Source organism: Engraulis encrasicolus, chromosome 11 (genome assembly GCF_034702125.1).
Source record: "Engraulis encrasicolus isolate BLACKSEA-1 chromosome 11, IST_EnEncr_1.0, whole genome shotgun sequence".
NCBI classification, from domain to species: Eukaryota; Metazoa; Chordata; class Actinopteri; order Clupeiformes; family Engraulidae; genus Engraulis; species Engraulis encrasicolus.
The window spans coordinates 13,257,185-13,262,767 of NC_085867.1; the positions used below are offsets into that span (position 1 = coordinate 13,257,185).

Below are 5,583 nucleotides of genomic sequence, written 5' to 3' on the forward strand. Positions count from 1 at the left end.
AGCAGCATGCATGCAGCTCCACATAAGAGCTGTATCCCTCCCATGTTTGACTTTAGGCACCATGTATTTTTTCCAAATTCTTCACCTTTAACACCAAAGAAGTCTCTCCCACTGTCCTGTCTCAAAAAAGCCAGCCAAGGGTATGTCAGACCTAATTCTGCCAAAAATGAAGGCTAATGGGACTCATACTCTTGAGTCAAGATCCCAAGATCAACCATTTTAGAACTGATAGCATCAAAACTATATGGTGTTGGAGATGAAGAATATGAAAAAAGAGAAATGGTGCATAAAGTGAAACATGGTACAGATACAGCTCTTATGAGGAGCTGCATGCATGCTGCAGGTGTTTGAGGGCTTTTATCATTGATTAAATCATGAAGTTAAACATGTATTGCTCTACGAATAGCGAAAATGTCACCATCTCTCATTGAACTCCATTGATTTTCATTGTGTTGCTTTCCATGATTACAATGACCCTAAACATACACCTAAGGCCAAAGTTGATTTTCTGGAGAGGTGAGAGTGATTCAGTGATTAAGTATGACACCCAATCTGTGTATTTGAAGTGTTTTGAAGTGACTTATCTGCTCATTTTCACATTATGTTCGATAGGCGACAAAACTTTTGTCTTGTGAAAATCTGCCCTATCTGTGTTCAATAAAGGGTCAATCTTTCGTTGGTGCATGAAATTTATTTTTGTACATACATTTTCATTCGGGACGGTTGTAGCTTTCATATGAGTGACGTCTGATGCCAAGTGATTAATTGAAAGTCAGGTTATTAGCTGTTATTCCAAACAGATGGATAGGTGACAACTCTTTTGGAGGCAAGTGTATTACGTAACATACATATTTTCCCTGTAACATTTTAACAAATTTGATCTGTGTTAAAGGGTGGCACCATAGGGTTGAAATTCTGAATTTCAGTTCATGTGTGCTTTTCGTGACACAATTTTGATCAAAACAAGAGTCATTTCGAAGAATGATTCAGTTGCCTTGGTTTGAAACCCCTCGTGCATGATTTTTACAGCCTTCCTTCAGCAATGTCCTAGCCCCCATGCAGAAGACCCATGTACCCTTGTCTGATTACCATCACCTTTCAAATCTCATACCTCGATGTTGGTCCCAAAACGATTTCCCAAACGGCGTGGTTAACCCGCCTCTCGCGGTTTGCTACTGGTTGAGAGGCCAAAACAGGCTGAGCCAAAGTTTAAACCAAATATTTTCTTAGTCCCAATAGAACATCTCTGCTAAAACCACACCAAATGCCTTGAACAAGCCTCTACCCATGGCCATTGGAGTTGATTGGTTCCTGACAAAGTGGGTGGAGTTCCCTATTTTTCTGGACAGAAACGATATTTGTATTGCTCCTGGCCTGACTACAAGTGTCACTAGGAGGGCATGGCCTGGCTACATGTATCCATACTCTAGCCATGTTTTGGGTGCTTGATGTACTGGGGAAGTGGAAGGCAACTGCAGTATTCATCCAAATAACTCTACTTAATAAATTTAATCAAAACAGACTTAAAACACACATTCCAATGATATAGCTAGAACGCCCATTCACTGCGATTCAAAATGTCAAGCCTATTGTGCCACCCTTTAACATTGTATGTTTAACATAACACTGAATTTGCAAAAAAATAAAAAAGCAAGGAAGTTATGATAGCACAGATGAACAATACTGCAAGAGACGAGAAGGACTTTGCAAAATGTTATCTTTCAAGGTGTTTCTGGTGCACCCCACTGGTTATCCCACAGTAGGCCTACCTAATGAGGTAAATACAGTGACAACTTAATATGACCAAAGGTTACCGTGCAACAACTTTGGTCCAACCAGTTCAAAATCAGCTGATTGTAACTTAAGACGTGTTACTCAGTGAAGTCACTCGTGTTGGAAGCAACTTTGTGGGGTTTCCAACTTTCTTTTATTTTTACCTCTACATTTGACACCTTTGAAAGTTTCTGCGGTTCAACTCCAACAGTTTCAATGCATGTGTTCTTGCTATACTAAGACCATCATGGAAGGATAAAATACAGAGCCATAACATGTATAAACAGAGCCGTAACTGTGTATAAAGAGGATACAGCACCCTCTTTTGGTAGAACACTAACATTACAACTAGTTACTGTGAGAGCTGCAAGAAGATGTGCAGGCCAGCAGACAGACAAAGGCAGTCACAAAAAAGAGTCTGGGAATGTGGAGGTCAAGAAATTGATTTCTGTGACATATGACCTTATATGAAACTGGACTAAACTACTTCAGAGTTTGAATGGGTGTGTGATTTCCCTTCCTTTCCGTAGCATCTTACTGCAGATGGGGTCGCCGGTGGGCCTATTCACTTACTGAAAATACTAAACTACATCATAACACCATTGACATTACAGAGAGCCTTAAGTGGCAGATAAAGTCATAGCTATTACAATTTTGGTGACAGCAGAGTTATAGCATAGGCTCTGCGCTACGGGGTTAAACTTGCTGTATCTGGGATGTGACAGCATGATGCCATAGCTTTTGTGAGTTTTATTATGTCGTACTGAGTGAAAAAAAAAACAAGAAATGTGGAACTGTGTGTGCAAGTGATCATGGCCATGTACCTTCCTGAGGCCTCCATATGTCAATGTCACCCCACCTCTGTGGAGAAAACGACAAAGTTTCCCCACTGTCAACCAGCGCATATAGTGACTTTTTGGGGGCTTTGTCCCATTCCACATCCCAATTGCAGATGAGAGAATGGACGTTAAATGATTGTAAGAAATGGAATAAAAAGCTAAATCATTGATGACGTTGAGCCTTGCGTCACGAGGGCACAGGAAAAGAGGGAAGAGACAAAGATTTAGTCTCCCTGACTAGGGATTACCGTTCCAGAAGACAGTTTTTCTTGCCACTTGAGAAAGTGAATTGTGGGAACTATGGGCTACGACATTTTAACATTTTGAGTCATTCACCCCCCTCCTAAGAAAAGAGGCTTGAAGCAGCATCATTCACACAATACTCATTTCACATTTTTACACCATGGAGAGATACAGTCCTTCCCTTTACGCAGAGCCCATGTTATAAAACCCCATTGTCACCAAAACTGTGATGACCAAGTCTTAATCTCAGTAATCTTGTTATGATGTAGTTGAGTCTTTTCGGCAAAGAGTGAAAGAGTCCGCCGGCAGGCCCATCTGTGCAAAGAGGCTATGTCTGTTCGATATTTTATGTACTACTTGAATTGATCCATATATACTTTACTATGACATGTTTATAATTACAGCTTTATATACGCCTCAAGTTTGTGTTATACATTATGCAATGTGCAGTTTTGTGACTATGACATGGTTGCTGTGACAGAGACAAATATTGTAGTGGTATTCTATCTTTCTTTTCCTCCTTTCTTTCTTCCTTTCTTTCTTCTTTCTTCCAAGTCTCAACATGTGTGGTTACATACTAATTCCGTTAATTGAGGACAAGGAAAACTTTCCCACACAAACTCGACAGCAGGCCCCACTTGCTAATCCGCAATTAAATACATTGCCATTTAAATGAGCCCCTTTCTACCACCCTTCCCCGATTTCACACTTTTTCCGGTGTGCTGCCTGCCTGGTTGCTGCCTGCCCCAACAACAAGCTTTGTCATGTCGTGTCATCAGTTCATTTCCCCTTCGCTGTCTCATGCAAAGAGGTATCCATTTCTCGGAGACAATGGGGGGGGGGGGGGGGGGGGGGGGGGGGGGGGGCAGTAAGGGGCGCTGCCAGAAATGTTGGGCCCCATGAAAGATTCAGATTTTAGGCCCCCTTAAGGCCCCCTCTCAGTGCTTGGCCCTCCTTAGGGGTCCATATCAGTGCTTGGGCCCTTAGAATCTGTACCCCCCTAGCGGCCCCCATGGGGGGCAGTGACAAGGGGAGCAGGCTTGCCTTGCATGGCCCAGTACTAGTGGGGGTCTCCTCCATCAGCTTTCAGGGGAGCCGCCCCCTGGGGACGTGGGGGGTAGGGTAGGGGTGCGGAGGTGGGGAAGTGGTGGCCGTGGAGGAGGAGGAGGTGTCAGATGGATATTAAAGAAGCCTTTGTGAAGCCAGCACAGCATTTGAATATAATCACACACTTTCTTCTTCCTCTTTGAAATTAACACTATTGTTAGGCCCTGACAATGGTGTTTGCATTGCAAGGGACACGGGTGGCCACTGTATACGACCTGCTCCACTACCAACAGATGGTATAAAAAGGCAAGGGTATGTTTTATACAATAATATATTAAATATTCTGATTATATGGAGGGCACGCGCGATTTTGGTATGAAATGTCTTGATCACTATTATTTTTTAATTGAGGCACCACGGTTACCGCAGTTACAGAAACGTACTACTCGCGCGCACCGGCAGATGTCCCTCGCGGCAAACAACACTGAACCGCTGCCCAAATATTCAGAACGGCAGACACGTGCTACTTTTGGCATGTAGGTAAGTGCCCTAAATATGTGTTATCGTATTCTACGTCTTCCTTTGTATTTGGTATTTCAAATCAGCCTAGAAACTGCCCTAATTGATATAGATGACAGAGGGAAATTACATTGGCGACTCTCTCCACTGACTGTCTTCACTTTTATAGGCTCAATATACTTCTAAAAAAACGATTAGAAGTATGTTTCTGAACAGCACATTTCCACTATTTCTTAGACAGATCACAGTAGTCTTGCACCTGTGCCTTTAGAATAGGGGCACACTATGCATATCATATAACATTCATCCAGCTCTTTCTGCGCAGGGTCAAGGTTATGTGCGTAATTGGCTACGGTATATCCAAACGCGCAACACAGTTTGGTATAATGCGCATCTACATGACACAGCCCGCACTGGGGGGTTTGAACTGACGAAGGCCTATAAACTAATGTAGCCTACTTCTGGGTATCATCAATTCTTGGACGGTTTGGGACTGGGACTGCGTTCGTCAAGGGCCCATGCTTTTCATTAATGACCTACCAAGAAACTAACTACCCCTCGGCACTGACAGCCTGCGCAAGGTTAATGCACAAAGAAGTAGCTCATGCTTATTCTTGTAGCCATCAAGATGTCGATGTTGCCTTCTGTTCTACCGACCTTATGTGGCACCTTCACAGGTGAGCGCAAAATGGGGACATCTTTGTTACCAATATAAATTGCACGAGGAGCGATTCATATATCCACTGTGGACGATTCGCTCTCGGTGGGGGCTCATCTTGCTTTTTTTTAAATCACTTACCCCGAGGTCAGGCTTGAGAAATTAAGCAACGAGGATGGAGGGTACAAAACCAGGTCACAGCTGCAACCCACTGTGCACTTTGGAGAGATGGAGGAGGCTAAAAATAAAGAAATGGAACAAGAGCTGTTGTGCGAGGTGAACGGGTGGGTACACTAAATAGCTTTTCCGAGCTGATCAGTGTCAGTGATTATAGCTCGTTACAAACGGTCGGACTCAAATAAGCACCCAAAAAGTTCTTCACAGAAACATCCATCATCCTGTCAGCTGCCACACCCCCTGGTTGTTAGTGGCTGAAGGGGCAGCACCTCTCCTACGTCATGAGAGGAGAGGAGTGACTTAAAGCATGTTCCCTGCAAGCGAAGA

At 43.4% G+C, this 5,583-nt stretch overlaps 1 protein-coding gene across 1 annotated transcript in view; it reads left to right on the top strand.

Annotated features, from left to right (window-relative positions):
* setx (senataxin) overlaps positions 1 to 5,583 on the top strand; it is a 1,003,984-nt gene that overhangs the window by 813,544 nt on the left and 184,857 nt on the right. The gene's annotated exons all lie outside the window — the stretch shown is intronic.